General features: G+C 38.7%; 1 non-coding gene across 1 annotated transcript; it reads right to left on the reverse strand.

Moving 5' to 3' along the window:
• Positions 1-9,567: 9,567 nt before the first annotated feature.
• LOC141722618 (small nucleolar RNA R71) lies at positions 9,568-9,674 on the reverse strand. Its single transcript, XR_012575629.1, has one exon. It is a non-coding gene; the product is annotated as a small nucleolar RNA R71 (small nucleolar RNA).
• Between the last annotated feature and the right edge of the window lie 1,927 nt (positions 9,675-11,601).

The raw sequence follows: 11,601 nt of genomic DNA on the forward strand, positions 1-11,601 counted from the left end.
GATCGCGTATGCATCAAGACAGTTGAAACCGCATGAGTTGAAGTACCCGACGCATGACTTGGAGCTAGCCGCCATAGTGTTCGCACTTAAGATTTGGAGACATTACCTCTACGGAGAGAAGTGTGAAATCTACACAGATCATAAGAGTTTAAAGTACATTTTCACTCAGAAGGAGCTCAATATGAGGCAGAGGAGATGGCTAGAATTGATCAAGGACTACGATTGCTCGATAAATTACCATCCTGGAAAAGCGAATGTTGTGGCCGATGCACTAAGCAGAAAGGAGAGATTGAATATGATGGCAACACCAAAGGAATTGACTGAAGAAATCAATAGATTTGAACTAGAACTCTGTGATTGTGGAAAAGTTGAAGAAGTTTGTCATGCAATGACTTTTCAGCCAACCCTAGTGGAAAAGATAAAGAAATGTCAAGAAGAAGTAATGGAGAAAGAGAAGAATCAGTTAACTGGAGAGGAGATTAATACTCAAAGGGATGAGCAAGGGATACTAAGGTTTTCCTCCAGAATTTTGATTCCTCATGTACCTGAACTAAAGATTGAGATCCTACACGAAGCCCACAATTCGAAATTTTCAATCCACCCGGGAAGCACCAAGATGTATCGAGACTTAAAGAAGAACTTTTGGTGGCCAAATATGAAGCGAGACGTGGCAGAATGGGTTGCGAAGTGTTATACTTGTCAAAAGGTGAAGGCAGAACATCAACGACCAAGCGGATTAATTCAGCCCCTAAAGATTCCAGAATGGAAATGGGAAAATATTGCTATGGATTTTATAGTGGGACTACCGCGAACGAAATCCGGACATAACGCTATATGGGTTATAGTTGAACGTCTTACGAAGTCAGCGCATTTCCTTCCAATTAACGAGAAGTCGTCATTAGACAAATTGGTTCATGTGTATGTGCGCGAAATCGTACTAAGGCATAGAGTACCCATATCAATAGTTTCAGACAGAGATCCCCGATTTAACTCGAGATTCTGGAAGCAATTTTAAGAATGTCTTGGCACGAAGTTGAATATGAGCACGGCGTACCACCCGCAGACTGATGGTCAGAGCGAAAGGACAATTCAAACAATCGAAGACATGTTGCGCAGTTGTGCAATCGATTTTGCAGGAAGTTGGGACAACCACTTGCCGTTGATTGAATTCTCTTACAACCATAGCTATCATTCCAGTATTGGCATGCCACCATACGAAGCTTTGTACGGGCGAAAATGTAGATCACCAACAAGTTGGGATGAAGTAGGAGAAGGAAGGATTCTCGGCTCGAAATTGGTGCAACAGTTGCATGACACAGTCAAGCTAATTCAGAGAAGGTTACTTGCTGCTCAAGATAGACAGAGGAAGTATGCGGATCCAACGCGTAAGGATGTTCGATTCCAAATTGGCGAAGCTGTTTTGTTGAAGGTGTCGCCTAGAAAAGGGTTGTCTAGATTTGGCAAGAAAGGGAAGTTAGCACCTAGATATATAGGTCCTTTTGAAATTTTGAGTCAAGTGGGGAAGGTGGCCTACGAGTTGGCCTTACCACCTCAGTATCAGCATGTGCATAATGTGTTCCGTGTGTCGTTGCTTAAGAAGTACAATCCTGACGCTAGCCATGTGATAGAATACGAACCTGTAGAAATTCAGGCAGACCTGTCATTTGTGGAGCAACCGGTCAAAATACTCGACTGGCAAGAGAAGAGTCTTAGAAATAAGTCAGTAAAGTTAGTAAAAGTACTTTGGAGGAACCCTAAGGTCGAAGAATCGACTTGGGAGTTAGAGTCTGATATGCGTTCCCGGTATCCTCATCTGTTCTCTTAGATTCTGGGGACAGAATCCCTTAAGGGGGAGAGGATGTTACAACCGGCATTTTCGTGTAATATTATTTGTAAATTTGGTGCAATTTAAAAGCCGAATGCCAATATATTCAACTATTGTATGCTTGTGTGAATGAAAATTTCTGCGTCCTAAATTTGCTTTATGTGGTATATGATTTTTCAAAGCAAAAGATTATTTATTTCTTTTATTTTTAATTTATAAGAAATATTTTAAACCTTGAATAAATTTCTTTTTAAAAGTCATTTTGTTCACAAATTTCAAAAGTGGTTTTATAAAATTTCTAAACATCCAAGTTATTTTATGGTTTAAATTTTATAATTTTTGAACTTGTATTTTATTTTATAAAAATAAATCTTTATAAATTTTAGATGTCATAATTAGCAAATTACAAGGAAGCCCTTGCATGCAAACCACCCTTTCATTCTTTTTAAGGACAAAGAGGACAATTCCAAACCCACTAACTCATGAACTAGTAGCCAAATTACCTCCTTGACCTTGCGTGCAAGTTAGCTTAATTCTAGCTAGAAGGATACCCTTGTCATTTCTCAAACCCACTCACAATATAGTCAAATCAAGACATAAAAACAACTCAAGGAAGTGATCACCACTTCACTTCACCCTACCACTTCACTCTCATCTCCTTCTTCCCCTTCCCTCTCGGCTTTTCCCCCTCCCCTCTCGGCAATTCCCAAAAACCCAGCCCCCATCCCCTTCTTTCTTCATTTCTCACTCAAACAATCATCCTATTATCAAGTAATCCTACTCCCTACATTTTGTTCTTGTATATCTTAAAATTTTAGAGTAGAAAAACTTATGTGTTGACCTTGCATGGTGGTGTTTTGTTAAAACTCCAAGTGAATATCCTCAATTCTTGTGAATTCAAGGCTTTCACCATGAGTTATAGTAGCAAAGGGTTGATAATGGCTAGACATGAGTATGCTACACTCATGCAATTGTTTTCACCCTAATCCATTCGGCCATGACTTGATAGGAGATGAATGGATGGTGTTTTGGTTGTCATGTTCCACTTTGTGTGTTTTTGTGATGATAACATGAAAATCTTAGTGAAGTCTTGATAAAACCCTTTGCATGCTAAGTGATCATCTAGATATAGCTTATTCTAGGCTTGCATGTCAATTTCATGGTAAAATATATTTAGAAAACATGTTGCTTTGATTGGTAAAACTCGAAGACATGCATGCATGTAAATTTCTCTTGGAATATTGGAAGATTTTGATCATTTGGAAAGATTTTGTTAGTAAGCTTTAATTTCAGTAGGAATAAGGTGTTAATATTGATTAGTTCTCCTTGATGTATGGTAATAATTCGTGTATATATTATAAAAATACATAACTTGTTGTTTCAAAAACTTGATGACTTGTAAATTATGCAATGTGATTTCCTTTATTTTGCCATGATTGCACCTTAGGTAAGGATGATCTCCACCAAGATTATTTTGAGTGTAAGGGAGTTAATTCAGTAGATCACCATGTTTAAGTCTTGGTTTGGGTATTGGATTGTTGGTGGTTGAGTTTGTCAAGTAAAAACCTTGAAGAAAGAAGAGTCTAAGTTTCTGCAGAAAATCAGTTTAGTACCCTGAGGTTTAGAATGAGTTTTGACCATGTCATTGATGTGCACTTTTAGGCCCAAGCCACCAGAAGTTAGTATTAGGAGTATATAAAAGGTTTTAGGAGTTGGTTGGAGGTTTACATGTCGTTTGGTTAGGTGCACAAGTAGAATAACAAAATCTGTCCAGCAGGGGACAGTTTTGTTGCAACTTAGAAATAGGGAGATTTGACCATGTCATGGGTAGGCCCTCATTAGGCCCTGTTGGACCATAGTTAGAGGGAGTGTCAGAGAAGTTTTTACAACCATAGTTAATAGGATATGAGTTAGAACCATGTGTCACAAGTTAATTTAAGGCAGGGCGTTTTCTGCCCAGAAAAACAGGGGAACCTTGGACTTTAAGCTTAGGCCCAAGAAGGCCCAAACCAGGCCCTTGAGCCACATCAAGTTTGGGAGATGCCCTAAGGTCAGCAGAGTCTTGTGTGAAAGTTTTGAAGGAAAACTTATAGTTTAAGGGTGTCTAATGCACTCAAGAAACCATAAATGTCATTCTGAAATTTACACCAGTGAGCACTTTCACTTATCGCAGAGTTTTAGAACACTTAGGAGTGAGATCTAGGTTGACCACCATAGTTGTAAGATAGTGTAAGGTCAGTAGAGCAAAAGGCCCAAGTGAGGGTCAATAGGTCTTGGATAGTTTAGTAAAGGAACATCGAGTTAGGAAGCCAAAATTTGAAGACTTTGTCTAGTTTAGCGACCAAGTGACTTAAGTTGTGAGTTGAGATCATCCAAGCCTAGTGTTGCATTATGGTGTATGTTGTATTATTTGGTATTAAAATATGATGTGTGAGTATATGTGGCTATGTGTGCAATTATATTTTTAAGGTGAATATAAATTAAGTGCATATAGGCATAAGTGCCATCCGTGTTTAAATTCGGGTTGTAAATAGGTTAAGTTGGTGAGAATATATTATAATGGGTATTATTATTTATGTAGGATCTCGAGACGAGGGTAAACTTGCCATAAAGGTCGAGTGAAGCTTCCATTTGCTCCTACCAGTCAGACCAGACCAGCCTTCCTTAAGGCAAGTGATTCAACTTGTCTTTCGTATTTACTGCAAATAGCTCATATATATTGATGCAACTATCCTGAGTCATTTTGATATATTTAAATCAAGCATATCTTATGTTTATCTTTGAATCATATAGAAATGCCATGAACCCTCGAGTACGTATTGCAAGTAGTTCAAAAGTCTTATCATGATAGTATATTAAAGTAATTTGAATGCCATGATAAAATAAAGAGTTGTTATAGCACTTGGTTGATCCTCTTGATTACCATGCTAATGATTCCTAAGTATTGATATCTCATCCTGATACTTGAACCCTTATAGAACCTTACCTTGATACTGAAAGCCAGATATTTATCAAAGTTGTTCCTCATTGATTGATACCCCTCTTTCTTATCCTAAAGCTTGACAATTCTGATATATCCTGAGTTAAAGATCATTTCTTCATACCTTAACACCCTTAGTATTCATGATGCTTATCTTCTTGATGATCTAGCCCTTGCACCTTGACGAGAAACCATTGCTTTAAGCCCAATTTGGCATTACCCCTTCATAATATCCAATAGCCTCACTAAATTTCCTTGTCCAAGTTTTGAAATATGAAAACCTTTGAGTTACCCTAATAGAGTAAAGTTTAGTGGATCATGGCCCTGAGATTTAGGACCATATTTCCCGTGTTTCGAGTTGATCTATAATCCCTTGATAAAAATGTTTACGGTCAAAAGAGATTTTGTCATAAATCGGCATCCATTTTTAAAATGATTAAAATATGGATTTTCAGTCTCAAAGGGGGATAAATGTTTTCTCTGAATAGTGGATCTGGACTGAGACGCGAGTCCTTTCCACACTTATATTAGGATTAAAAGTTGCCTAGGGATCCCATTAATGTTTTAGAACCCAGCGAGGTTCGGGATTACTTCGCGGCTGATCACCGGCTGTAATCCGTAGCGTCATAAAATGATTTTGATTAAGATATGATTTTGAAATTGTTTTGATACAAGCAAAATGATGCCATCACCCAAAGTTTTATCTCTCGTTATCATTGGTTATGTCTTCCCATTGTCATTCTTTAATGTATACCTCGATTTATGTTTTGTATCGTACTGTTTAGCACTTGTTGAGCATTTGGCTCACTCCTTGCTTTACCCTGATATTACAGCTAGCAGCTATGGTTAGATTCAAGCAGACCGCCCGTAAGACCTGTGATGCCGATGCTTATATTCGAGCTCAGGTAGAATAAGAGATAGTAGTTTGTGTGAGGACTTGATATTAAAATCAGTTGTAGTAGATGGTAGTGTTAGGCTGTTCCAAACCCTAAACTGTAAGATCTTGGATTTGGTTATGTTTACTTCTTTTAAAATGTTGTAATAGTTATATTTAAATTATTGGTAAAGTTGGGGTGTGAGAATGTCTACTTTAAATAATAAAGTTCCAGACATACATTTACTTAGTGATATTGATAGAAGTAAATTAGTCAATTGTAAGCAAGTGTCCAAAATCGTATTTGGTTCACTAATTACAAAGAACAAGGTACAGGTAAGTCTTAGAATCACTTAATTTATGTTTGAGAAATTCAGGACTTATCCACCATAAGCCTGATATGAGGTCAAATGCTATACCTAGTTCAGTAATGGCTCATGTACCAGTGAAAGTACAAACACATGAACACCAACAGGGGCCTTCCCAAACTGAGACCCCTTCTTCATTACCCCTAAAAGCTAGGAGACTAACCACTCCATCCTCCCAACAGGCTGGAGTGAGTAAAAAGAAGATAAAACAGGCACCATTAACAATCATCAATGGGAGTGGTGAGGATGAAATATAAATAGAGACTAACCTGGTTAATAAGCCAAAGAAGAATAAGAAAATTGAGTTGAGCACTCAATTGGCCACCTTTGCGTCTTCCCAAAAGGATCCAGTTATAAAAAAAAGGATCAAAACAGACTCTAGAGGCATCCTCTCAATAGGGTGTCTCTATTGAACAAAGCACTCTCCCTAGTACACCTTGTAAAGAGTCTGCACCATAAACTAAGCATACTCAAGTTTATGAAAGAAGGAATAAGGATAACACACACATTAAAAGCACATCAATTAAAGCTCCCTTATCTATTTAGGGGGAGCTGCCAACACTCAATTTTCAAATCACTAATCTCTTCTCTCAAATTTCTTCTACCTATAATGAAACACTTGAATTCACTACTCAAGTGCTGTCAAAATCAAGTGACACAGTTCTAGAGATTGTACTCACCACCCAGGAACCACATTCAGTCGGGGAGAGGCTATGTTATGGGGTAGACCTTGATGACACCAACCAAAGCACAGGGTTTCATTAGTTCTTACTGAAGACCCTGTGGTAGTACCAAATGCACCTTCATGTGCAAATAAATCTTCACAGATTGAAAGGTTTGAGGGTAGTACTCTTGAGGGGGAGCTATCTAAATCCTCTCTAATTCAATTGGAGGTTCCTCATGTAGGGATAATTCCCCTCAAAACCCTGGCTAAAATTGCTTTGTCAATAGAAGCTGGGAGTAAAATTGTCAATGATCCAACCATTGGGGAGATAAATCAAGCACATTCAAGTGCCAATTCTTTGCAAGAAGAATAAGGGTTTGAAGCCATGGTACATGACAAGAACCTGGTCAAATCCCCTCCAATTCAAATGGAGGTTCCCATTACTTATGAACAAAACACTGTCAAAACCAAAGTTTCTACTGTGAGTTCAACTGTGATTCCAATCACAGGGTTACCTACCATCTCACAACCCTCCACCTCTAACCAAACAAACATCCCATCCACCTCCAACCCCACTCAACAACCTTCTCACCTCATCTCACAATGGCTGCAGGATGCTCAATCTCATCCAATTACGATGAATGATCCCCTTGTAGACCAACTATTTGGCCTTGAAAATATTACCTAACAGCTACTCACAACTGACATGTCCAAATAGGATTATCAGGCTATCATGCTGTCATATGAAGCAGATGTCGAAGAACAGCAGCACAAGATTGTTGATGAAATTGAGCAGGATGGGAATGTAGATGCTTGGATAGATAAGGATTTCAATTTGAGTATGGATGAGGTCTTGGCTAGATTCAGAAAAGAATATGTCACTGATAAGTTGATTTTGTATCCACTTGGAATGCTTCATTACAGGATTAAGTTGGTGTTTTGGACTCAAGTTGTTGGTATTTTTTATGTATTTTTTTATTTGTGCATTACAGGCATTAGTTGGATGATTAATTGAGCTTTTCAAGGTAATATATTACAAGGAGGTCAGAATCGTATGCCAAGACCCTTCTCATGTTAAAGAGCATCTTTAGAGCTTCACGTGGACTATTGGATCGTCAAATTCTAACAGACGGAACTCAACTTATATCAAAAACAAGAAATTGGAGCAAAAATCCAAAAGCATGGTGTGCACGCACTGGGAAGCGGGGCGGCCGCGCTGAAAGAACAGTAGCACGGTGTGCCCGCACTGTAATGCGGGGAAACCATGCCAGAAGGACAGAAACAGCGCGCGCCCGCACGCAAGGTGGGGCGGCCGCGCGGGTCGTGATCAGCAAAATCCTGTTTTGACTTGATTTTTGAGAGATTTGAAGCCCTGCTGATCCTGAAGCCTATATATACCTATAATAAGACATTTTTAACAATAGGGATTGAGGGGAGAGCAATAAGAAGACCTAGAGAGCACAAGACTGGTACGAATAAGAAGACTTTTATTTTCTTTAGTATAACTGATACTTCGATGCTTGTTTTCGATTTTTCTTCGAACCTTAGTACTCTTATATTATTTATTATCATGATTTCATTGGAACCCATAGTGATGATAAGTTCGGTTATGAACTAATCATTATCGTGAGGTTCTAACGGATTTACTTATGGATTTCTATAGTTAATTTATTCAATATCTTGGTGTGTGGTGATTGATTGATATCCTAGTATTGGTTGTGCTTATTCATCTTATGTGCATAGCTAACATATAAGATAGCGTGTTAATCTCTATTGAAACAAAAGTGAATATAGAGGTTTAGAACTTGCCATGCTAGCATAGGTTCATGTATTTGTCATGCATGATTCGTAGGTAATTTTAACCATTTTACTTGCCCTATGTAATCATGATAGGTAACTTACGTATTAAACCTTTATGTTGTCAAATTCTATAAACATATAAGGTCTCAATATAATTGGTGTCTATTCAGATTCTATCTCTTTTGTGGATGTCTGGTAGTAGGATATTCGTACAATGAAAGTTGGCGTTTACTAGTTTCATGTTATATGATTAGCTGTCATCACCATTGCATACCAAGGTTAAAAACAATGACTTTGAATGAAGTATTTAATGAAATTAGAATTCCATATTTGTTTCATATAGTTATTTCAATCACTTTTATTCTTAGTTAATTGCATGTTAGTTTAATCTTAGTTATAAACATCTCAACTTGTTATTGTCTTATCATTAAACGATAGCCATACCATTGTTGCATAGGTGCATAATCTTAAGTTAACTAAAAAGAGTCTCTGTGGGTACGAATCTGATTTATATCTTATACTACTTGCGAATGCGTATACTTGCGTGTAATTTTAGCGCGTGTTAATTTTTAGTTTATGTGCTTGTCATCAGTGGTCGTTAAAGTTTAGTGACTCGGACTCTTTTACTTTCACAGTTTACTTGTTGTATTTCAGGTACTCATTGCAATGGGAGATCCAGCAGCACCAACGAAATCATTGATGGATTTTTCTCAACCAAAGATTAAGGACATTCAATCTAGCATTGTTAGGCCAGTAATCGCAGCTAAAACTTTTGAGATCAAGCCTGGCATAATTCAGATGATACATAATTCAGTCCAGTTTGGGGGTCCTCCAACGGAAGATCCAAATATGTACATCGGGGATTTCATAGAGATCTGCGACACCTTCAGGTTCAATGGTATGTCTGAGGATACGGTGAAACTGAGACTGTTCCCATTCTCTGTGAGGAATAAGGCTAAGAGCTGGTTACACTCTCTACCAGCAGGTTCTATCACTACTTGGGAGGATCTTGCTCAGAAGTTTCTTACTAAATTCTTCCCTATGGAGAAGACAGCTGCACTCAGGAATTCTCTTACTCAATTTGCGCAGCAATCGGGAAAAACTCTATGTGAAGCTTGGGAGCGCTACAAGGAGATGCTTAGGAAGTGTCCTCATCATGGCATGCCTGATTGGATGATCATCAATTATTTTTATAATGGTTTGGTAGCACAGTCAATACCTATGCTTGATGCAGCATCGGGTGGAGCATTATGGTCAAAAGAGCTATAAGGAAGCTTATAAGCTAATTGAACTGATGGCTGCTAATGAATATCAGTATCCAGCCCAGAGATTTCCACAGGGAAAGGTAGCTAGAGTTCATGAAGTGGATACAGCTACGGCTATCACTGCTCAACTAAAGGCGTTATCAATGAAGATCGATTATCTGGCTAACTATGATGTTAATCAGATAACCAGTGTTTGTGAGCTGTGTGCAGGTCCGCATGTGACGGAGCATTGTGCTACATCTTGTGAATCAGCTCAGTTTGTGAGCAACTTTCAGAGGTCGCAACAACCATTTCCTGCCACTTATCATCTCAAAAACTGGAATCATCCTAACTTCAGCTAGAGCAACAATCAGAATATGATGCAACATTCTTATCAACAGTATACAGCAAAGCAGTTCAACCCTCCTGATTTTAAACAACCGCAATATGCACTAAGACAATAACCGCAATATGCACCAAGATAACAACTCCAACTTCAGCAACTATCGTATGAAAATACAAGTTAATCTAATAAAAAATCTGAATTGGAGGAGTTGAGGCTCATGTGCAAGAGCCAAGCGGTTTCTGTCAAGACTCTGGAGAATCAAATTAGGCAGATTGCCAATGCTTTATTGAATCGACCACCTGGAATGCTTCCTAGTGATACAGAAGCCAATCCAGGCAAGAGGGAAGTTAATAAACAGGTGAATGCCATCACCTTAAGGTCCACAAAGGTCACAAGCCCCCAAATTCAGCAAGACGAAGAGTCTGAAAATTATGTCCAGAATGCAGGTGCATCTGCACCTTTGCCAAATCCAGAAAATGAGATTATAGCTGAAACAGTGGTGCATAAGGATGCCAAGGTGGAATTAAGGAAGAAAACTGTGGAACAGACTCCTCCTGAGGGTAATACATGGAATAAACAGGTATATCCTCCACCTTATTTTCCTAAGAGGCTGCAGAAGCAAAAGTTGGATAAGCAGTTTGCTAAGTTTCTGGAGGTGTTCAAGAAACTTCATATAAACATACCTTCCGCTGAAGCTCTTGAACAGATGCCTAGCTATGCAAAAGTTTATGAAAGGTATTCTCTCACAGAAAGTGAAGCTTGATGACTTAGAGACCGTTGCTCTAACGGAAGAGTGCAGTGATGTGCTGTAACAGAAGTTGCCTCCGAAGCTTAAAGATCCTAGAAGCTTCATCATTCCTTGCACCATCGGAAACTTATCATTCGACAAATGTTTATGTGATTTGGGAGCTAGCATCAATATGATGCCCTTATCTGTCTTCAAGAAACTTGGTTTGCCTGAACCAAAACCGACAAACATGTCCTTACAGTTGGCCGATCGGACCATCACATATCCACGAGGCATTGTGGAGGATGTCTTGGTCAAGTTGGACAAACTCATCTTCCCTGCTGATTTCATCATTCTAGACTTTGAGGAGGATAAGAAGATTCCCATTATCTTGGGAAGACCATTCTTGGCTACAGGCTGAACTATGATCGATGTGTAAAAAGGAGAGCTTACGATGAAGGTTCAAGATCAGAAGGTCACTTTTAATGTGTTCAAGGTAATAAAGTTACCCACAGATAAAGAGCAGTGCTTTAAAGTAGAGCGGGTCGATTCTGTAGTGAATTCGGAACGTGAGCAAGTGCCAAAGTCAGATACCTTATAGAGATCCTTAATAGGGGAATCAGTTATTGAATGAGAAGGAGCAGAGCAACTACAGGTTTTGAATGCACCTCCGTGGAAGAGGAAGTTGGATATGCCATTCGATTCCCTTAGGTTAGCAGAGCTGAAAATTTCTCAGGAGCGTCTCGAGCCATCTATTGAAGAAGCTCCCACAC

Source organism: Apium graveolens, chromosome 4 (genome assembly GCF_009905375.1).
Source record: "Apium graveolens cultivar Ventura chromosome 4, ASM990537v1, whole genome shotgun sequence".
NCBI classification, from domain to species: Eukaryota; Viridiplantae; Streptophyta; class Magnoliopsida; order Apiales; family Apiaceae; genus Apium; species Apium graveolens.